Source organism: Mustela nigripes, chromosome 18, assembly GCF_022355385.1.
Source record: "Mustela nigripes isolate SB6536 chromosome 18, MUSNIG.SB6536, whole genome shotgun sequence".
NCBI lineage: Eukaryota > Metazoa > Chordata > Mammalia > Carnivora > Mustelidae > Mustela > Mustela nigripes.
This window is the reverse complement of record NC_081574.1, coordinates 18,643,100-18,667,289: the sequence shown is the minus strand read 5'-3', so window position 1 is coordinate 18,667,289 and position 24,190 is coordinate 18,643,100. Positions and strand designations below refer to the sequence as shown.

At 43.3% G+C, this 24,190-nt stretch overlaps 1 protein-coding gene and 1 pseudogene across 4 annotated transcripts in view; both read right to left on the bottom strand.

Moving 5' to 3' along the window:
- The window catches only part of TRMT9B (tRNA methyltransferase 9B (putative)), a 61,811-nt gene extending 52,733 nt beyond the window's left edge, over positions 1-9,078 (bottom strand). Inside the window, exon 1 of one of the 4 annotated variants that reach the window (XM_059384498.1) lies at positions 8,771-9,078. The gene's annotated coding sequence lies outside the window, so the exon portion shown is untranslated. Of the gene's footprint in view, positions 1-8,071; positions 8,161-8,770 lie in introns of those variants that run through there. The other 3 variants (XM_059384495.1, XM_059384496.1, XM_059384499.1) reach the window with 3 other exon arrangements.
- A 4,368-nt stretch (positions 9,079-13,446) lies between these two features.
- Positions 13,447-13,874, bottom strand: LOC132006321 (large ribosomal subunit protein mL42-like; annotated as a pseudogene).
- Positions 13,875-24,190: the final 10,316 nt, after the last annotated feature.

Sequence of the window (24,190 nt, the reverse complement as noted above, 5' to 3'; positions counted from 1 at the left end):
TCTCCACTTAAAAACTAATATGGTGGGTATATGCCCAAAACAATAGCAAGAAAGGGCTCACAGAGATATTTGCACACCCATGTTCATAGCAGTATTAGTCACAGGAGCCAAAGGTGGAAGCAGCACAGTGTCCATCGATGAATGAATAGATAACCAAAATGTGGAAATACATACAGTAGAAGAGCTTTTATCAATAAAAAGAATGGAAACTCTGATATAAGTTACAGCATGGATAAAACCTGAGAACACTATGCTAAGTGAAATAAGCCAGTCACAAAAGGACAGAGAGTTTATTACTCCGCCAATGTAACGTACCTAGAGTAGGCAAATTCAGAGACAGGAAGTAGAATGGTGGTTGCCAGGAGTGAAGGGGAGAGGTGAACAGGGACTTTCTGTTTAATAGGTACAGTTTCAGCAAGGCAAGATGATAAAAATTCTGGAGATGAATGATGGTAGTTGCACAACAGTATGCATATACTTAATGCTACTGAACTGTACACTTCAAATGGTTTAAATCTTTTATGTTATATATATATTTACCACAATTTTTAAGAAATCAATATTGCAGTTAATGCAATAATGTTATACAACCATCATCTTAATCTTGGGTGACCATAAATCCTGGTTTGCTGGCTTCGGTCCCCGTTTCTGCTTCTTTTCCCAGGACAATCATTAATAGTACTCCTTTCACTCTTAAAAGTGTCCCAGATTGAACAACACGTCATCTGGTCACCCTAGATCTGTTTCATAATTACATAAGTCATTGTATTGACCTTTTCATTTGCAGATGTCTTAATATTCAGAATGTGCCTGCATTTTCTCAAGTACTCTAATTATAAATTCAATGTCCTATAGAATGTTACTTGTTCTGATCTTTTTTTTTTTTTTTAACTTAGAATGACGCCCATTTATTAGCTCACAGTTCTGTAGGTCCAGAGTTTGGGACAACACGGCTGAGTTTCCTTCTCAAGATGTGACAAAGCTGAAATCAAGATAGTGGCCAGGCTGAGCTGTCATAAGAGGCTCTGGGGGAAAATCTACTTCCAGGCCCATTTTTGGAATTGAATTCAATTTCTTATAGTGATAGGATGGAAGTTCCCGATAGGATTGAGGTCCCCCATTCCATACTACCAACCTTAACATTTTTTAAAGATAAAAGACTACTTTCTGAATATTGATTAAAGAACCAAAAGCAGTCCTCTTTTCTTATAAACTCATTATTTCTTTAAACACTAAAACCCTCTAACTTGTGACAAGCTCCCTTCAGTTTCTGTAGGTTAAAATGAGTAGATAAAAGACCCCATCTGAGACAGTTGACATTTTCTTCCCTCTCTTGGCTGCCTTTTTATTGTCTTGCTGTTGTCAAAAGTATCAGTAAATATTCTCTGAAATCAGAAGTATGTCTAGGTTTCAATTAACTCTGTCTTTCACCTTACCATGAGAAAATGTCCCACTTTTTCTTTGAGAAAAACCACTACTCTCCATACTGACAATAAGAGTACCAGTTTACCTAATATAACCTTATATAACTCTCTGAGAATCAGTCTCTCAAAGGCACAGCCATCTATCTTTAGAATCCAGCACCAATCCTGGTACAAAAGCGATTCTTATCATCCACATCTTAAGTCAGTGACTAAACAATCATTTAATGATGTTCAAATACTAGTCTTGCTTGATGGTCCTCAAATTTTGCTTTAAAAAACCCCCAAACCATGCTTTCTCTACCCACCTCCCATTTCAGTGTAGTCCATCAATGATCTAACCAGAGACTGGGTTCAGATTTGGATGTTCTTTGACTTTATAATACACTTGGAAAACCAAAAGACTTTGATTTTCAATCCATAAAAGGAGGTGTGACCTACAATGTAATCTGCAACTAAGCTCCATACAGCTGAAGATGAGAACCCATCCCCCCATAACCCAGTGGGAGGGAAATCCGGGTTTTTCTCTTTACTCAAATACGAATGAAAGAGAAAAACTGTGGGGAGGGGGAATCAGGGATCCTAATGTGTTACTGTAACATAGATTAATACTACTTACTTTCCTTTACAATTATTCAAGTAATAGTGTAATATTAGATTCAAACAGTTCCCTCCTGAGAACACATGGTAAGTGGGGCTTAGGAGGGGGCTCAGGATGGAAGACAGTGGATTTGTCTTGAAGCTGCATTTTCAGAGCAAAAGCACTCTGTTTAGTTTTAGTGGCTTGGAGTGTGGTGGCTAAACTCTGGGAGTCACCACTGGATTTGGAAGAATGCTTTCATATTATACGGTGGTTTGCCCCAGGCAGCATTTGTAAATCTGCATTTAAATGCTTTCAGCATCTACCAGAGAAGATTTCTGAATGGAGTGCTGCCTTTTGAGACATAAAAATCAATTACAAACAGACACATGTCTTAGACTGTCAAATACACTAGGTTACTCCATTTGTTTCGGCTACTCTGCTCTCGATTTCAAGCTCTCAAAATCAGAGGCAAATACAAAATGACTTCATTCAATAATCAAGATTCATTCCTAAATGTGCGAATGGAATTCCTGACTGCCGATAAATGATAATTTATTACTTAACTATGGAGATTCAGCCACATTTACTTTAATGCAAGGACAGAACCTGATATGCACCAGCGTATGAAATAAGTGATTAGAGTCAATACTTATTTTAATCTCCAATTAATAGATGATTTCTATCTTTATTATCCTTAAAAAAAAAAAGAAAGAAAGAAAGAAAGAAAAGAAAAAAGCACCATTCAAGTTATAGGTTAAAGAAAGATTTCGGTAGAAACAGAGATACATAGATAATTCATCTAATGAAAGAGCCAGCCTGTCAGGACCTATTTCTCTTATCAGACACTGTATTCTTCCTTTATATTGCCATTTATTAAACGTAGACTATCTGGGACTTTGATGGGGAGAACTTTTTTAGAATCAATTCTCCTGGTTTTTGGCTTTGATTACTACATCGAAACAAAGGAAAATTATTTCACATTCAAACAGAACCACATGCAGAGGCAGGAGCTTGGTAATTTTTAGTTATCTATTTGCTTGATGCTTTTTCCAGCAATTTTCCACTGTAATGACTATAATATCCATCTGTTTGAAATGGAAATTGGTTAGCAACTAGATCCTTTTTGGATTCTTACAATATATCATCCACCTGCTTTGAATGAAATATGCTAGCTAAGGCTCTGATGAAATATGTTTTAGATATATGTAAGATGTGATGGGGTGTCATTCCGCATTCTTTCCTGTCTCCTTCAAGGGTGCGTTCCTTGATCTGGGAGGCTGGGAAGGTAGAAACTACATTTCCCAGAGTTCCTTGCAGTTAGGGTTCCGGGCACAGATCAGGTGAGATAAGCTGGGTGAGAAGGGAGGGAGAGAGTATATTAACAAGATATGTCTGCTAGTTTGTTTTGTTATTGGTGGCTGTGTTCAGTTCCCTGCTTCCTGGGTGGAGTGGCACTTGTAGCAGCTTCTCTGATCATTGTGTTCTTTAAGGTCAGCAGCTCCAGAGGTGGCCCTGATTCTCAGCCTCCACGAGGCAGCAGTGATGGCAGCAGATCCCCCGCCCCCAGCCCCGGGTGGGGGGGGGGGGCGGATCCAGTTCAGCTGTGTTGTCTGGGTGTCACCCTAAGAGCCCAGACTGGATCCTCTTCTCCCCTTTCACCGGCAACCTTTTCTTCCAACCTTCTTGTGAGCACCTAATTCCCATATGAAACCCTGTTCTGCTTCCAGTAGCTCAGAGAGTTTCCATTATCCGCAGCCTCCCTGATCCAGGGAAGAAGGGAGAGATGAGGGCATTCAGGGCACGAGGCAGCACGCCTGCCACCTGAGAGAACTGCAAGAAGGAAAAGTTTGTGTCCATCTGAGACCTCTGGTTACCCATGCAGAACAGGAAGGTCAAAGGCTCTAGGATTCAGAACTACCCCAATGTGGCCAACATTGTAGGGCCTGAGGTTAAAGCCAGAGCATAATTATAAAGGCTGAGAAATCATTATGGGGGCTTGTAAAGAGAGAGAGAGAGAGAAAAAAAAAAAATGAAAAAATGGCAAAGAGGGGAAAGAAGAAGGAAAAAGAAGGGAATAAGAGCGAATAAAATCAGGCGTATGGTGGAGAGACTCAGACGCCAGATTCTTCACTCGGTTTGCCTGGATGGTGCTGGAAAGCAATCCACCAAGGAGACACGCTGCTCCCCACCACTGCCCGCAGGTCCGCCTCACAGCTTCTCAGAGCTGGGCTCAGGCTTCCCCCATCCAGACTCTGGAGGCCTTTCCACTGGCAAATGCAAGCAAATCAGTCCCGAGAGCTCTCAGATAGATCTATAGATTCACCCTGGATCAATATATGTATTTTGTGTATGTCCAGCTCTCCTATATACAAATATAGGACAAATCAATTTGTATCTATGTATATATGATGGCTGGAAATATGTAAAGCATGTATATTAAGCACAAATCTATTAGATTTTAAAAAAGGAAATTAATCCCAATGGTTTTAAAGTCAGACACTTAGTAATATAAAGAGCTGACAAACTAGTCAATTAGGTTTAGGTTCTGATCTGCTTAAAAAAATGATTGTAAATATTTTTATAATTCAATAGAGTAGTCTCAAAGCCTAAGGTAAGATGTTTACACAGAGCAATTATGAGTTCTATTGAGGCTGTAATCCTTGATAGAAAAGAAAATGAGTCTCAACAGCAGAGGCCTATGTTCCAGCTTCACTGATAACATTGCCCCTTCTCCAAATTTCCCTGTTCTCTCCTCAGGCCGCCCCTATAGTACCTGAGCGTGCAGAGTCCCCCTACAGTACCTGAGTGCACAGAGTCCCTCTACAGTACCTGAGTGTGCAGAGTCCCTCTACAGTACCTGAGTGTGCAGAGTCCCTCTACAGTGGGGGGTCTCTGCTGGGGCTCTTCCTTACACATTAAAGGCTCTTCCTTCCCTCAAGAAAGGATCTCCCTTCACAACCCCAACATCACTGCCGGAAGCAAGCATTCCTGACATCCCTCCCATACTAGGTCAAATTCCCTGTTTCTGCCCTTGACATTTTTCCTGCCTTGCACTGAGCACAAGTATAATGACAGGTTTACCTATGTATGAGCAGCACACCTGTGTCCCATGGGAGGTTAGAGCTGTGTTTCTTGCTATTGCTTTCTGAAGGCTGAGTGTGGTGCCTTACGTCCCCAGGCAATGCTGAACAACTGAAAAGCTGATGGAATGGTATTGCTGCCCCAACCCCGAAGTCCAATACCCCAAAATGCGTAACTGCCCCTGGGGAAACTTGGAATGATCATCATTTGAGGAGGGCCATAACTACCAACGGCATAAACACAAACATGTTTAAATTCTATTTTAGAATTTCACTTGGTCATCTCATCCTCCCCTACTATCTCATCATTATTTCCAAAAACCACCACTCGTAACTTCTTTAACCACAGAGAAGCCAAGGCCTAAGGTGGAGGATATGCAAGTTGGACAGGGTGAGCTTCTAGCTCCCAAGGGACACTAATCCTGGGAGTCTAGCCTATACTATAGTGTATACTAGGAGAGCATACTAAGTGTATCAGGACAGGAGAATGACCCATTTACCTGAATATTCAGTGCTCCTGGCAATTATACAGCTACCCCTCCACGGCCCCCAGGAGAGGACATCGAACTCAACACATTTCTCCTTGTGGGGCGGCTCACAGTGTGCTGACCACATGCTTGGCATTCCTTACAAATCTTTCCATTTACTTCTCACAGCCACGTGGGGAAGTCTCATGATGGCCATTTCACAGATGAGGAAATGGCTTGGAGATGGGATTTACTCCAGGTGATCCAGTGTGGACTCTAAATTCCTTCTCTTGAGGGGTTAGAAGTTTGACTAGATGGGAAGTAAGTACGCAAAGTGAATGATGTCAGCTCCTTTCGGATACCTCTCAGCTAGGGGCTCGATGCTATGTGTGCTCTTACGACATCAAGAGAAGAAACTCACAACAGCTGAAGGACATTCAATTGGCCACTTAGCACCACTCCGCTTGCAGTCCTTCTAGGGCCCAAACTATACCAGAATTGGGCTCCATTTTAATTCCTTCAGTCTGTTCTTATTTCGTTTTAAGACTGATTGATTGATTGATTGATCTAGAGACTGTGAGTCAGGGGAGGGGCAGAGGAAGAGAATCTTCAAGCAGACTCCCTGCTGAGTGTGGAGTCCTTCCTGGAGCTCGATCTCATAACCCTGAGATCATGACCTGAACGGAAACTAAGAGTCGGCAGCTTAACAAATGAGCCACCCGGGCACCCCAGGTCAGTTCTTAAATAAAACCCCAGCATCTTAATACTTTCATGCCAGTCTTAGAGCACTTTCTCATTTACCTGTAAGTAGAAAGGTAAGATTGCCTGGACCAGTGCTGACAGCCTCATCTCAAAAATGCATCAGACCAAGAGCTAAATCACAATGAGAGCTTGACTCAATTCCTATTTAAAATACACATCAGAGCATCACCATGCAGTAAACACAAAGACTTAGCTGCACGTTTTTCTCAGCATTAAGGTCCTGTATATTGCCAAGCGGGTCTGATGCTTTGTGTCTTCTTCGAAGCAGTGATAGAGCCTTCATCAAAATGTGTTTCAAATTTTGGATACTAGTTCTCTAAAGGTGCCTAAGAATTATTTACAATGACATAGCCTAGAAGTATTCACGTATCCACCTGCCAGAAATACCATAAGCATTAATACCTTCTTTAGAGTCCTCTTAATCCCTGGTAAGATTTGGCTTTAGAAAACCCACATAAACAGAGACCTAAGATTTACTGGGAAAGCATGTCTGCCTCTCCCACTTGGAAACAGAATTAACCATGCATAGTATTATCAATTTCATATCCTGCCGGTAAGTAAAATTTTATTAAAACCTTGAACTGCCTTGGTGATTTGGATATATTAAAACACACACACACACACACACACACACACACGCAAAAGGACAAATTATTTCCAGAGAACATCATTACAATTGAACCTTTCTAGAGACAGGCTTTCTTCTGAACTAAAAGAAGAGCCCATAGAGAGCTCCCTTCTCAAGTCTGACCAAATGTATTAAGAAAGCAGTAGCTTCTGGAGTGGTTTCCTTAGTGAGGAGACGCTTTCCAGCTTGTCCAGGGTCTCCTTTAGAAGAAGGTATGTGCCATCAGTGGCCATCAGGGAGTCAACTTCATTCCTCTCAAATGATCTTCCCCTTTGAGCTCCTTTAAAAATCCTTCACCAGCACTGGAATCCTTCCCACTGCATTTTCGGTCAGGCATCAAGGACAGAAAATCCTGCAGTCCTCCCTTCTCTAAACTTCAGGCCAGATTAACCATTCATGAGCCAGTCATGTCAAGGATTCCATACGCTAATCAGTCCCATGACGGATCCTCCGTGTAACCACTGAAAGGAGTTAAATGTCAACCTTTGCCTGTAATACTGCTAAAAACCTAAACCTCAACACGATATATTTTCTAGCTCTCTGCCCACACGAAATGTTCAATACACATTTCAATTCATGCATACCAACGGATGTAAAGCGTTGCGGGTAGATGTCTACAGCCTTACTCTCTTTCTACAGAAAGCGTTTGTATGTTTACGATATTCACCACGAAGAACCCAGGTAATACCGTAAGATACACCTACGGCAAATATTATGCAAATCCTACCATCTCGTTTTGAAATTCCTTCTTAAACTGTATATTTGTTGTCGGCTTTGACTATTTCCGCAAGTTCTTTCAGATCACCTAAAACAGATTCTGATAAACTTTCTGGTTTTAAGTTATCCCAGTTCACCGCCTCCTGCTAGTTAAAAAGCAGTTTCCAAGTGGTAGCTTCTAAAGGGAGAGAGACGCGTGTATTCCATGAAAATACGAATTCATTTTCACCTTTAAGACACTGAACATGTCCCCTGCAGCTCTTGAGCTCTGATGGATCCGGTGTTCGCCTCTGAAGCACACCCCGCACCCCCCTACGGCAGGGCACGCTCGCCCGTTTTGGTCACGTCTAAGTTTTCAAGGTAAACAGGTCACTCTCGGCGACCGGAACGGCGGGGGAAGAGCACGAACTCACCTAGGCGGTCAGACCCCGGGCGCGGGGACCCGAGCGCGAAGCGACCCGTCGCGCCCCCTCCTCCGGGTGTGCTGGGGGAGGGCGGGCGCAGGGCCGGCGGCACTAGGGTGGGCGCGAGGCTCGCCGCGGCTCCCCTCCGCAGACCATTGTCCGCGCCACGGTCGCCGGCGCTCTCGGCACGGTATGGGGGCGGGAGGCTCTCGGGAACCAACTAGTTGCAAGGCTCTCCCGGAGCCGGGGAGAGAGAGCCGCTTTTGCATCAGAGCCGGGGGCCGTACCTGGTGTAAATTCCACCCCTTGACCTATTTCAGAGTGTGAGAGCGAAAGCAACCGGGAAAAACAGACGGAGCGCGCGCGGGGGAGCGGGGCGCCGGGACGCGCGTGCCCGCGTGGGAGCGCGCGCCCGCCGTGCCGGGGCTTCCGAAGTTACCGCGAGGGCCCCGGAGGCCTCCCGGGCCGCGGCTCGGCGCGCAGAGCTCGGGGCTGGCCCCTCCGCCCGCTCCTTCCGCCGCGGCCCGGGGCCAGGCTTCGGCCGCCCTCCTACGCGCGCGCGGTGCGCGGGAAACGCCGTTCCCGGGGCTCGGGGGGCCTCGGCGCGGGCGCCGCGACAGCCGCTGGGTGACCGCCCGCGGCCCCGGGCGCGCCGTTCCCCGCCCCCATCGCCATCCCCGCCTCCCCGCCTCCCTGCCCCGCCCTCACCTCTCCGGAGGCGGCGCTCGGGCTCCGGCGGTCCAGGGACTAAGGCCCGCGGCGCCTCCAGGCCGGGAAGGCGGACGGCTTCGGAGGGGCGGCGGGCGCGGAGCGGAGCCCAGGGAGTGTCGCCTCCCTGCCCGGTGCCCTGGGAACGCCCCTCCCGAACGTGCGCGGGAAGTGAGGCTCTGCGGCTCCCGCCCGGCCTGGGGATGGGGCTGACCTTCTTGCCTTCCTCCCAGGCTCTTCTCGTCCGTCTTTCCCCGCGTGGCCCGTCCTCCGTGGGAGAGGACGCCGCCGAGCGAGTGCACCTGGCCGGCCGGGAGCACGGCAGCGCAGTACCTGGGGTGACAGCGACGTGACGCTTTAGCGCGTCTTTCCTCCTTGGATTCTTGCAACCACCTACTTCCACGGAGATGAGCCCATCGGGTTTGTGGGATAATGGAAAATCAAAGGCATTAAGTCCAAGGTGCCGGTGCTAGAGTCTCCAGATCTTTTCACTGAAACAGGGTGCTTAACCTGTTAAGAGTTTTGCAAAACTAGTCCCCGTCAAAATAGCATCTATCAGAAAGAGGGAAGGATTTAGGTTAGAAGTTTGTCCTGAAATCGGACACATCGCCTCCCCCACCCCCACGCGCACCCCATTGCTTCTGTGACAATAGGGTTGAACTACGCTCTGCCAAGTCCTCAGGGTGATAATCGTCAACCCCTATTGTAGACAACTCACTAATCATCAGAGGCCTGAGTACTTAAAAAAAAAAAAAAATGCACGTTCCCAAAATTGAAAAATCAACATATTTAGTAATTGCTCTGTTGTCCTTCGTGTATGAATTTGGTGTTTCTGATTCCAAGCAGGAGGAAGGGAACTTCATGTTGAGCTGTTTTCCAGGTGTGTTTTTTTGTGCGGACCTGACTATAGGGCTCGCATGGACATTGGTGTATTTGAGGTGCTACTACAGGGGCTGGTGGAGATCAGCATATGTAGTTTGTGCTTCTGAAATAATTTGGTAGTGCAACAGTGTACTGGGGTAGGGAAGGGAACCTTTGCTTGGGTATCTTTATCACCATGTTCTGGATAAACTAACTTTTCCTTTTTCTGTGGAACTCTGCCTTTTGCATTTAAAAGGGGAAACAAAAAATCATGAGCCTGATTTTACATGTTTTTCTTGAGCTGGATGTCAGCCCACTAAAGTGCCACTGCTCATTTTTATTTCTATTCAGTGGAGCTATACATGCAATATGTCCTTGGGTACAAGGACTATACTGGATACTGGAATGTTCCTTGCCATCTTCTAGCAGTGGGGCAGAGAACAAGGCATACCTCAATTTAGTATAGTGACCTGCACATAATACATGCCCAATAAATATTTGTCAGGCAAATGGGGTCTCAACAGACTGTGATAACTACAAAAGTGGTCTGTTTTAAATTCTTCAGGAAAGCATGAGGGAAATTGGTTATAGATGATGTAGTCAGGGAAGGCATCCTGGAGGTGGTGATAGGTGTAGAATCTTGATATGGAGAATCAGCAAAGGAATGGAAGTAAGAAAGTCTGTTTACTCTGCTTTTGAGATGTGGCAGAGGCAGAGGTTCTTAACAGTTTGTAGGTAATAGGTTCATATCAAAATCTGAGAGAAGCTTTGGAACCCTCCTATATAAAGAGCAAATATAAAAAGATTTGCATACATTTTCTGGGATTTTAGACACTGGCTAAAGCAGATCTGTGGAATCCTTAGAGGTCTGTAGACTTGAGTTACCATTTCCTTGTTTGGAGGCAGGAAGAAAAATAAAGAGATTATTCTATTTGAGGCCATCATAAGAGGCATTTCCATGGCCACCAACAGCATTTGGGTACTGACTGAGGAAATAGAAAGAAAGTGTGCTCTAAAGGAAATTTGTACACTAGAGAAGTATAGCTAGGAGCTTGAAGCTAGGACATAGTATTTGTGTTCTTTTTCTACCTGAGAATTTCACTTTCATCTCTCAGCAAAAAGATAAATGAAAATATGACTGTCAAACACTGGCTGTTGTTGATGGCAGGTGGGCACACAGAGGGGGAAGACGGCCCAGTATTGGATTATCGTCTCCTTATTTGTGATGTTGGATATTTATCATGAAAAAAATTTTAATTAATTTTTACTCTCCAGTAGACATAACCAATTCTATGACTTTCTTAATTTGGCTTGTTAAAATAGAAATTTTTCAAAAAAATATTTATTTATTTGACAGACAGAGATCACAGGTAGGCAGAGAGAGAGAGAGAGAGAGAGCAGGGAGCAGGCTCCCTGCTGAGCAGAGAGCCCAATGTGGGGCTCGATCCCAGGACCCTGGAATCATGACCCGAGCCGAAGGCAGAGGCTTTAACCCACTGAGCCACCCAGGTGCCCCTTAAAATAGAAATTTTATATTAAAAATTTTTTTGAAGGAATAGTACCAGTATGACAGTGATGCCATACACAAGATTCCAGTCGTCCTGCTATATCCACATTTTCAGCTCTCCTGGTCTCAGGTACCTGGCCATCAATTGCCATCCAGAAGCAGATGCTCCTCTTCCTGATGCATCAGAACATCAGCAGTCACCTGATGCTGCTTCCGGGCTCTGGGGTCATTCCCTCCACTTCCTCTCCGATCCCCGCCATTTTGTCATCTCCCCTCATCATAAGGATGATGAGTGAAAACCAATCAAGTATCTTGAGACAGACAGCCTTTCACATAACATCTATTACAGTATATCGTTATAATTCTTCCATTTTCTTATTAGTTGTTGTCAGTGTCTTACTGTGCCCGACTCCTAAATTAAACTTTACCAGAGACGTGTATTTAAGAAAAAACATAGTGTACGTAGGGTTCTGTACTAGCCCCGGTTTTAGGCATCCACTGGGGGTCTTGGAAGGTAGCACCAGTTGAGAAGGGGGATGACTGTATTATTAATAAGTAGAGTCTATCTAGAAGCAATAGGTCTTCTCTTACAGTTGATTATAAAGAGTATTGGTGATGGTCTTAACGGAAGTTAGACCACTGTGGAATATTTAGCAAGTATTCTGTTTCTTTTTAAATTTATACATAACTTCATTTTATATTGCTTTGTTAAATAAATTCCTTCATTATTATATATATTTATATATCACATTTTACATTCCATGTATTATATATAAAATTAATATAAGTGAATATGTAATATATAATGAATGCAAATACATAAAATATGTAATGTGAATGTAATGTGAATGTATAAATATGTATGATGTTGTCTGTTATATGTTATTATGTACTATGCTATGTTATTATATGTGATTATTACATAGCTTAATTCCATGGCTTAACTCCATAGCTTAATCAGCTCAGTTCCTTTACAAATTAACTCAGGGTCTGGCTTGTGCCTCTTGAGGAGCAGATGGCAGGCCAAGGGTCTTTCAGGATCTGTCCTGTGCCCTTTGGAGAAGGGCAGTGACAGGGCTCCTCACACATGGGTAACATACTTACCATCACATGACGAACCCAGCAAAGGACTTGTGTCCATTTAAAGGATTTGTCTAGTCTGTCCTGTGGCCTGTGAGATGATGGCTGGGAGCCTGCTGCCAGACAGACACCTGCTAAAGAGGATGAGGCCTGATGAGATCTTTTCCTGAGTGTCTTAGACACAAGGCCTGAAGTTGAACCCAGGCAGTGGGGGCTCCAGAGCCTGTGTTCTTAACCACTCTGTTCACTGCCCCTAGAGAGGCAAAGACAGAGGTAAACTGAGCCAAACACATGATTGAGTTACATTGGAGCAGCAAGGAATGCCTTGACAGCTGACCTCACCCTACCCTACCTGGGGCTGCATTTCCTTGAGACCTTCCAGAACATTCTGATTGCTTGTGGCTGTGGAGAGCACTGCCTGTTCTTCCCTACTTTCTCGTGTCACTTCAGAATAAGTAACTGATATTCATGTAGAGAACTGTTCCTCTTCTTTATAACCTGAATGAGCACAACAGTATGGCAGCATCCTGGCCGTCCGTGGCACCGCCGTGACAGGGAGGAGAGCTCTAATGATCGTCTTCGTGGCTCTGTTTTTTTAGTGGTCTTCTTTTCCTATGGAAACAGAAGATTCTTTTTAGAGATGTTATTTGAGAACAGATTTCTGCTAATCAAATTGCATTTGTTAACTGAAAATCTTTCTAGTACAGTAAATCTTTCTCCGCAAAAAATAACGTTTGTTTTCTCTGCACCATTCTGAAAATTATATCCAGAATTTACCATTATTATTTTTCACCATTGATTTAATGGATATGTGTGTGGGGGGAATCTAATAGATCGATAAATCCTAAAATAGATAGATAAATCCTAAAATAGATCGATAAATCCTTATTTCATGTCCCCTCTGCTTGAGATCCAGTAGCAGCTCTGCACTGCTTTCTAAATACCACATGTCCCAGAGAGCAGGCCACCGAGCCCCTCACAGCCTCGCCCCGACCTACCTCTCTAGAGATTTCTCCAGCTTATTCAGCCCTCAATTCCACACCTCTGATTTCTTAAGTTATGGCATTTATGTACAAATGCATGTCTGCTATTTTCTTTTTTTTAAATATATGAACACATTTTATTATTATTTTGCTATATAACATATTAGTGAATATAATCAATGCTTTTTCTCAAATGGCAAATGAGACACAAGATAACATCTTTTCGATTCCTGAAAACCTCAGTATCATCTGTCTTTTGGAGGATCGTTTCCTACGACATCTATGATACTGTCCACGAGGATACCAACGGTGCTTCGTAGTAAAGAACATTTTGCTAAGTTGTTCTATCATGGATCCTTGCTCAAAGTGCCCATTTTTTTTCTTCTACTCGGCTTTTCAGCACTTGGTCATGTGTTTCTTCAATATTATGCAGAGGATCTGGCCGAGGGATAGGTTGTGTATGTTCCTATGAAATGTCCACAGAAGGGTGGTAACACACTCTCGTCCCACCATCAGATGTCAAAGCGAGCTCTACTTTGCAATTATAGTCTTCTGGTAGAGAAGAATGTGTGGATTCATGACAAACACAATATAAAGCTCCATTTTGATTTGGAAATAAATGTTTCCAGAGAGTTCTGTTTGCTATCACCCATTTTACTGCTGCTAATGCCATAGTGAATCAAGATGCTTATCAGGTGGTATGAAAGAGGATGATCTGAAGAGAAACTGATTTTAAAATCTTCTTCAAGTTTTATCTGTTTTCATTCCCGACAGCCGCTCACCAGGAGCCCGCCATTTTACCTCTGTCAGCTATTTCCTTAGCGCCCGTGACTATTTATTCATTTGGTTCTCATTGCCTGTCACTGTTCTTAGCATTTAGTTAGAGCTTACTGCATTTATTTGAATTAATTAATTTGCACATATCACGATAAGCCTCAAACTATACTGCATGATACTTATGTAACTATTTTAGTCATGTCAGCTCTGGGTACCTGCTACATGAAAATCTCTGGTCTGAGTGCTTCTCTGTTATTACTATAATGGGGACTTACAAAAAAAATTATCTTCCCTTCATTGCTCCTCCTTTCAAAGTCATTCTGTATTTTTGAGTGATTTTAACAAGCTTAGTACGATAATATCTTGATACATCAGAAAATGGGAGCTCTCAACAGGTAGAACTGTAAACATAGACAAGGTGGCCTGTGTGCAGATCACAGGAGAAATTGAGCCGTGCTTCCAGAATGATCACTGGAGGAGACTGGATATAAACCAGTCTGACACCAGGGATAGAAAAGGCTTTGTGACCTCATTGGTTACAAAGGATTCCCTATAATAAACCAGTCAGACTGGCCTGGGGCTTAAGAAGCTCACCACCACTGATACTATAAATCAGCATATCCTAGGGATGGAAGCGATAAGCAGAAGCTGTCCTTGGCATTTGGGACGAGGATGGTTGGGGTTCAGTATGCCCTCCACCTTGGTCCTAAACCGTTCACTTCCCCAGCCACTCTGGGGCTAACAGAGTCTGGGGCTGCTGCCTTTATCCAAAGAACTGGTATTCTCCAGACCCAAGAAGGATAGGGCCCCAGGCCTCCTTGGGGTAAACAGTAAATTTCCCAACATGATCTGATAGGGTTTTATGGGCCTTCTGTCTTCCTGAACTATGTAAAAAATAGCCCTGGCGAAAATTGCAGTACTTCTCAAATACCTGTCCTTGGTTTTCTGCTTTTCTCTCTCTGTAGTGCTTCCCAGGACAGCTTCATCTACCTTTATAACTGCCAGCAGAATTTCTGTGTGGATGAATAAAAGATCTGCCTCCGAGCTGGTCTTCTCCGGATCCACATTGCTGGCATTCTGCTTGACGTCTCTCTGGGGGGGACCTCAGTACATTTGCATCTGAGATCCTAGGCCCGGTTGACCTAAGCCAGTGACTCTTTGCTTTCTTCGGGGAACCCCTGGCGTGCCTGGCTTCTCTTTGTCCTTCTAGCCTGTTGGCAGCCACCATCTGCTAGTGTTGTCTTTGTAATACTTTCACCTATCCACTTCTCTTTCTTCTTATTGTTTCTACTCTAGATGTTGATGTCCTATTACTTCTCACCAAGATGAGTATAGTAATTGTTGAATCTGGGCTCCTGACTTACAAGGCCATCTCTTCCTCAAAACTTTTTAGCTTATATCTGGAATTAATCTCTGTCCCGAGCCTGCAGCAGTCTTTATGTATATCCTATATAAGATGCTTATCATGACTTTTATAAAAAGTACTTATTCATTCATTAATATATTCAACAAGTATTCATGGAACATCTATTATGTGCCAGGCACTGTGCTAGGAAAACAACGGTGAGCAAAAATGGACAAAATACACCCCCCATAGAACTTACGGTCTTGTGGGATGATGGCCAGTAATCAAATAGTTAATCAGATTGTTAAAAAATTAATCAAATAATTACAGACATCACGAAGAAAATGTGTAGTTCCCAGGGCACCCGGGTGGCTCATTTGGTGAAGCATCTGCCTTCAGCTCAGGTCATGGTCCCAGGGTCCCAGGATCAAGCCCCATGTTGGGTTCCCTGCTCAGCGGGAGCCTCCTTCTCCCTCTCTGTCTGCCTGCCACTCCCCCTGCTTGTGTTCTCTTTTTCCCCCTCTCTCCCTCTCTGTCAGGTAATAAGTATCAAGTCTTTTTTTTTTTTTTTTAAGATTTTATTTATTTATTTGACAGAGAGAGATCACAAGTAGGCAGAGACGCAGGCAGAGAGAGAGAGAGGAGGAAGCAGGCTCCCTGCTAAGCAGAGAGCCCGATGCGGGACTCGATCCCAGGACCCTGAGATCATGACCTGAGCCGAAGGCAGCGGCTTAACACACTGAGCCACCCAGGTGCCCCTCAAGTCTTTTTTAAAAATGTGTAGTTCCCAGCTGAATCAAGTCCCTGGAAGGAAGGTTACAGAATGTCATCAAAACTCTTGTGTCCCATCTCTCCCTAAAGGGAACTCAGGAGATGGATTCATCCTGTGCCCTCAGAGGCTAGCCCGGAGCCATGACAATCCAGGTGTTTAATGAGCTTTTGTTGAAGGAACAGCTCCATCTCGTTCTGATGTATGAGTGTGTGACGCTTTCTGTATCACACAGCGATGGATTAAAATACCAGCAGGTGCTTCCTCGGATGTTGGTCTCAACACGCCGCCACTTAACCTATTTGTTTTTGTTTCCGTTACCACAGATCCAAGGGTCATCCATCTCCAAGTGCACCCTGTTTCTCTGCCGGCAGGACAACATGTAAATGCTTGTGCTTCTAGCGGTGTTGTCAAGAACTTTCTTTCTCACTCTCATCCATACTGTGCTGTTCTTACCAGCACGAGCCCACCATCCTTCTACCTTCTTTTTTCTTTTTTTTTTAAAGAATTTATTTTATTCATTTGACAGAGAGAAATCACAAGCAGGCAGAGAGGCAGAGAGAGAGAGGAGGAAGCAGGCTCCCCGCTGAGCAGAGAGCCCGATGCGGGACTCGATCCCAGGACCCTGAGATCATGACCTGAGCCGAAGGCAGCGGCTTAACCCACTGAGCCACCCAGGCGCCCCATCCTTCTACCTTCTAATTTATGTTTGCCGAGGATGTAAAACAACCTTGTGCCTTTTGCGTGGGGGGGCACCTGTGTCGTCTTCCACTATCCTTTGTGTCATTTTCCTACTTCCTCCCCATCTCTGGCATAATTTGGGTATTCCTTCGGCGTTCTTCTAATTTCTGCTTTGTTGCTCTTTCATAAGCTTCTGTTTGTAATCTTGTAATTTTGGGAGTCAGCTTTTAGCTGGAACAGTGAGTGACACATGTCTCCTGGTCTGTTTCTCTCTCCCTCTCTCTCTCTCTTTCACTGTGCTGTTGCATAATTCTTTTGCAAGAAGCACTCTCAAATACAGAATCTCAGGTATGATTTTTTTGGGATATGTGTTGTTTGCTTTTGGCTTGGAGTGGAGAGGAAATGGGAAAGATGACTTTTTTCATCACGGTCGGGAAAGAAAGACTATAAAAAATAAATTTCAACAACAGGGAATGTGTTCTATTAAAAAAAAATATCTAGCATGTAGAGAAAATACAGAGCCATGATTTTAAAGACAATTTAGTGACCTGGAAATAGAATATAATGTCGAATAAAAAAGCATTTTGATCACTATTTTGTATACATTGCATATTTACATATATGTATGGGGAAAATACAGGACATGTATACCAAAATGTTAATAGTGATTTCCTCTGGGTGATGGAATTTCCATTTTTGTACTCTTCTGTACATTTTTAAAGATTGTATTTACTTGAGAGAGAACAAGCTTAAGCAGGGGAAGGCAAAGGCAAAGTGGAAGGGAGAAACAGACTCCCCACTAAGCAAGGAGCCCAAAGCAGGACTTGATCCCAGGACCCTAGGATTACCACTTGAGCCCAAGGCAGACACTTAACCAAATGAGCCATGCCCTTCTTTTAAATTTTTTTTTTTTTTTTTTTTAAAGAGAAAGGGATTATATGTAGTTTGGGAACAAAAATTATTCCTATTTGTAGCCACAACTCTGTGCTTATGGATTTCATTGATATTGTATCCCTGCTGTTTCCAGTCAAGTGTGTGAGAAGCAGTATCAACATGTGGAAAGCTGTCTTGTTCCTTTTCTTTAATATTACTTTACATTCTCGAGTGCAGTAGTGCAAGTAAGTCTGCGTGTTTTAAATACAGAATTCACAATACCACAGCATTCACTTACCAAAAAGCTATTCATGGTAAGGTCAAAGCCACAGCCCATGTGCCCCATCTTGTTCTGTAGCTCAGTTCCTTGTCGTGTTACATTGTGTTTGTCAGGTAAAGTGAAATGTTGCTTCCCTGGCTAAGTAGCTTGGTTGCATCTACCTATTAGTAATGGTAGTCTTGAGTTCATATGAAAGTCAGTTTTAGGAAAAATGGAGTAGATTCTCTGTGTGTATGTGTGCCTATCTGTGCTCTGTGTGTGTGTATGTTCCTGGGGATTTGATAGTCTGGGGGAAAAGGTGACTTTTGATGTGGTTGTTTTTATTTTTCTTTGATAATATTTTTGGAACCTTTGGGGGTACAACTTTTTTAAAAAATTAGAATAAATTTACATTTAAGATTAGGTACTGATCTATGCTACCAGAAGTTAACTTATTGTAAAATAGTTTCAAAACTATACAATAAGAAAACTTTATTAGAAAACTATTTGCAGTTGTCAAAGTACAATTATTATCTTCCAAGAACAATAAATACCATGATCCCACAATCCTAGTAAAAAACCAGAGTTCTCTAATCCTGATCTGAACGAAGAGCTCTGGATCTTAGATTACTTACCTGAAAAGTAAGAGTTGAGTTACAGAATCACTGAGGGTCCCACACCACTCTTTAAAACAAAACAAAACAAAACCTTTAAAAAAGGTTTATTTATTTATTTGAGAGAGAAAGCGCATGAGAGCAGGGGTGGGGTAGAGGGAGAAAACCCCAAGCAGACTCCCACTGAGCACAGAGCCCAGCACCAGGCTCCATCTCACCAGCCTTGAGATCAGGACCGGAGCTGAGTCCAAGAGTTAGATGCTCAACGGCTGAACCACCTAGGCACCCCAAAACGGAAAGCGTTTTTCTTTGGATCTAGTAAGTTTTAAGTTAAGAAGGGATTTGGTGCCTTCTTTATCTTATTCATTTACAGTCAAGTCCGTTCTAAGAACAATGGAGAAGTAGATCGAGTAGGAGAAATTTGAGCAGGAGCTTCCTGTCTTCCAAGCTGGATTTCAAAGTCTCGGAAGTGGAGTTAATAATTGGTAGTAGCCTCTATTTAACTGATGAGAATAATTTCTGAAGAACTTGAAGTGTGGAAGAGGAAAGAGACAGTTTCTAAGAGGCGCCGGAGGGCCAACTCGGGCCAGACAAAGTGAATTATAAGGAAGAACATTTAGACTCAACAAGAGGAAGGTATTTCTGAACTTTGAACTGCCTGAAAGCAGGGCTCCTTCAAGAGCTACACTTCTTGGGATGCCTGCATGGCTCAGTTGGCAGTCAGCGTCTGCCTTTGGCTCAGGTCACCATCTCAGGGTGTCTGGTCCTGGGATCAAGTCCCGCACCAGGGTCCTTGCTTAGCAGGGAGCCTGCTTCTCCCTCTCCCTTTGCCTCTTTCCCTGCTTGTGCTCTGTCTCTGTCTCTCTCTCTCTGACAAATAAATAAAATGTTTAAAAAAAATTAAAAAGTTACACTTCTTTGTCACGGGACAAGCAGACAAGGAAGCCAGCTCACTTACTGCTCATGTTTGCAGAGAACATAGGAGAAGATGCCATGCAGAGGAACCTCAGGGTCCTTTCCAGAGCTGGGATTCTCTGATGTGCTGTTGACAAAGGGTGTTGAGCCGTGGCAGAACACACAGAGTCTGTTCAGGTGTTTGGACAAAGAACGAAGCTGGTATTTTCACACCCAGGACTTCGCAAGTCTAGTTTCTCCTTCCTCCCCCAGATGATTTCATCTTCTGTATTATGGGAATGAAACTGGGTATGTCTGGAAACAGCAGTCAAGCCAGGATATAAAAGAACATGGGAAGGGGTCCCAAAGATTGGTTTCAGCCCATTATTAAGAACTTGGCTGAGGGTGCCTGGGTGGCTCAGTCATTAAGCAACTGCCTTCTGCTGAGGTGATGATCCCAGGGTGCTGGGATCAAGCCCCGCATCGGGCTCCCTGCTCAGTAGGGGGCCTGCTTCTCCCTTTCCCTCTGCTGCTCCTCCTGCTTGTACTCTCTCTCTTTCGGTCAAATAAATAAATAAGAATCTTAAAAAAAAAAAAAAGAAGGAAAGAAAAAGAAAGAAAGAAAGAAAGAAAAGAGCTAGGCTAAGACCAGAGCAAGGAATATGCTTTAGCAGCCACAAAGCCCCTGTGCCCAAGTAGTCAGGGGAAACTGCGTCTTTCGTTTGGCATAAGACGGTGCTCACTTTGCTGACCTGGAATTTTTACTTCCTTTTTCTCATTTAATGTGAAAGAAGAGAAGGAAATAAAATAGGCAAGTAAAGATAATCAGTAAGAAGGTGATTAAAAGCATTATAAAATCCAATTGAGCAAGCCAAACAATCACAAAAAGCCCAATTAGGATATTTGGGTTTGGTGGGGGGGGGGGTTTCTGTTGTGTTGTGTTGTCTAAAAGCAAAATTAAATAGCTATCACCCAACAAGAATAACGAGCCAGGGGAAGAATGTCTTTCTAAGGGGAAGGTTGCTGGTGAAATGGCCTGGAGGTTAAGTCACTGTCAAGGGCCAGACAGGTAGGAAAGCCCTCTGCCCGTGCATTTTCCACTACTGCAGGACAGAATGTGCCCGTCATTTCCAACAGTGGCTCTTCCATCCCTGAGGCAAAAGCTTTCCCACACTAACTATTCTGGCTACAAACACGCAAGTGTAATGTAATATCGGTAGCCCTCCCTCATGAGCTCGGTTCTTTCTGCTCAGAAATCAGATTAGCAGAAGCAGAAGAGGACACTGTAAGAGCAATGTCAAGCACAAGTTTCTGTGTCCAAACGGAATGTGTGTTAACAGAATCTTCTTCACACGAGAGTTAGCTTGACTGAAGAAATGTTCATCTGAAAGAGAAAGCCATCTTGCATGGAAATAAAAATAAACTTTTTTTCCCCCAAAATTCAATTTATACCTAATATGCTGCATAGTATATATTCAATTTATACCTAAATTCATAAATTATAATATATACATAAATTCGGTGTATTTTTTAAAACCCCAGCTTTGAAGAAAATCTGAAATGGAGTAGAGTTCTTTCTAGAGCTCTATATCTCCAATGGTCAAGTTCAACTGTTAGAGTTTACACTAGAAATTATTTGGAATTATTCCAGCACATATTGATTAAGTCTCCAGGTGCATATTAGAGAAACAAGGGGAAAACAAGCACTTGAAATCATATTTTAGTTCTTTACCATGGAGCTATAAAAATCTGAAAGCAAACAAAACAAAATTATTTGCTTCTTCGGGGATTAATTTTTAATGTTGCTGGCCAATTATACTAACATAAGAGTAAAGCCAAGAGTGTCCTCAGGGAAGTCTTCCTGTCTTTATGAGAAAATAACATAAAAGAATCCCAGCGTGTTAATAAAGCAATTATGTGTGCATACCAAGTTTAAAAGATGTAAGGGCTTTTTGAGATAATAAAGAGTATGTGAAAGAAGCAAATGTTTAAAAAATCTGAAAATTTAGAATTATTTGAAAAACAAAACATCCATAACTGTACCAGTTAAAGACATTATTTCTTTTTAAGATTGTATATTTATTTGACACAGAGAGAGTGAGCATACGCATGGGGAGCAGCTGGCAGAGGGAGAATCAGGTTCCCCACTAAGCAGGAAACCTGCTGTGGGGCTTGATCCCAGGAGCCTGGGATCATGACCTCAGCGGAAGGCAGCGGCTTAACCGACTGAGTCACCCAGGCATCCCTAAAGACAGCATTGTTAACATTTTGGTGCATTTCGTTCTTGTCTGTCTCTGTCCATCTGATATTTTTATTTTTATTTTTTATTATTATTATTACTTTTTTAAAGATTTTATTTATTTATTTGACAGAGAGAAATTACAAGTACACTGAGAGGCAGGCAGAGAGAGAGAGAGAGAAGGAAGCAGGCTCCCTGCTGAGCAGAGAGCCCGATGCGGGACTCGATCCCAGGACCCTGAGATCATGACCTGAGCCGAAGGCAGCGGCTTAACCCACTGAGCCACCCAGGCGCCCCCATCTGATATTTTTAAAATCAAAAATAAGATATTATATCTATTTATTTGCTTTAAATTGAGTCTTTGTGCAACATCTTCATTCTGTTAAGTCATCTCCAAAAACATTGATTTTAACATTGTCATCATATCTCATTTTTTTTTAACAAAGATTTTATTTATTTATTTGACAGAGAGAGATCATAAGTAGGCAGAGAGGCAGGCAGAGAGAGGGGGGAAAGCAGGCTCCCTGCTGAGCAGAGAGCCCAATGCGGGGCTCAATCCCAGGACCCTGAGATCATGATCTAAGCCGAATGCATAGGCTTAACCCACTGAGCCACCCAGGCACCCTCAATATCTCATTTTTAAGATATGCATCATGGGCTGGGTGGCAGACACAATGTAATGAGGCATTAACTCCTGTGATCTGCAGGAGAGCCTGAGGCAGCGTGATTATCATTCTTGCTACTGTCCTTCTTTTGTTTGTTCACAAATGAGGAAACTGAGGTACGGGAGGTAGAGTAACTCACTTCAAGCAGTTATGCGATGAGGCTGTGCCTTGAGACAATTCGGTTCTAACTCTAACACCAGTGCTCGCAATGCTGACAATAGACCATCCCTATGTGAGAAAAGGAAATGATCCAAATACATGTCAAAAACCATGTTTTAGCTTATCAAGCAATCAAGTAACTTCCTGCGGAAGTCTATGGGATAAATCACTGTGACTTGATCTGGGTTGTGGGATCCGCCCCTGTGGGCCTCCATATGGAGGGTGGGGCCTGCTTGGGATTCTCTCTCTCTCCCTCACCCTCTGCCCCTCTGCACTAGCGCTCTCTCTCTCTAAAACAAACAAATCACCAGACAGCTTTGCGAACTGCACCCTTCCTCAGAGAACAAATACTTCTCTCTGGTCAACATCTTCCATTTTCTTTTTCACAGCTCTGAGTTTTAAATGAGCAATACATTGGTCTCTGTGTTTGGGAAGTACGACAAGCCTACCCTATAATTAAATATGGAAACCCAGTGAACACAGTCTCTGGTTTTTTATAGTAAGAGGACATGATTCATAAACTGAAATCCTGTGAAGTGTTGCTGTGTCTTTTGGCACTTACCATACCTGACATCGTGTTAGTCCTGATCCCGGCCTCAACTGTCAACCCCTTCAGTAGATTATATTATTTCTTGCATTTCCGAATCTAGCACTCCATCTTGCAGAAGAGTTATTCAACATTTGCTTGCAATATGCACGATGGTGATTCCGTTGAGTGTAGCAGTTCTTTAATCCTAAATACTTAAATGCCAATCAGTGGTCCCCTTATGTGAATTAGCCTTTATAGACAATCTTGAGTCTAGCAGAGATAATGCTTAGTGATCAACAAACCAGCTCCATTTATCTGCTTGGCACACAAGGGGCGCGGGGGGGCTGCATAGCCCAGCCTCATTTTCTATTAAGCAGGACCATGTTCCTGTGACTTAATTCTGGCCAAAAGGATGTGGACAGAAGTGACGTATGCCTTTGCAGTGTTGGTCCTGACTCCCACAGCCTCCTCTGTGACGTGACTTCTCTTTCTATCTCTCTCTCTCACACACGCAAATGTACACAGAATTTGTATGGAAAACAGGACTCCTAGAATCATAGGTTCGTGGATCTCCATACTAAACTTGACTGGGAGGCTCGGGTTATGTGTGTGGCATCAAATATCCTATCGTGTCCATTGTGTACTGAGGTTCAGTGAAGCGCCATGCCAGAACGTGCTCTCCTACAGAGTTTCTCTTCCCTTGGCTCCTACTCTTTCTTCCACCTATGTTCCCTCCATCCATGTCCTTACATATTAAAAGCCTACACCTGACTCAGCACAAATGTCCCTTGTTTGAAGCTTTGTTTCATATCAGAGGCAGAATACTTTTGCTAAACTGTCACAGAGCTTTGTTCATTACCTATGTTCCTAGGTAAGTGTCGGTCGCCATTGTATCCCTAGTGCTTGGCAGGATGGTTGACCTTTATTAGCACCCAATAATACATGTCAACAGATGGATGCATGGATGGATGGATGGATGGATGGATGGAAGGAAGGAAGGAAGGACGGACGGATGAGTGTGTTTCATTTCTTCCACAGGTTTGATAGATTCTTTGTGTGAGGATCAGGGCTCATTTATCTTTACACTTCTAGTGACAGGCATAGAACTTGGCACACGGGAAGCACTTAATAAATGTTTGGGGAATGGCTAATGTACCTTTGACAATGATAGAGGTGCCATTTTTT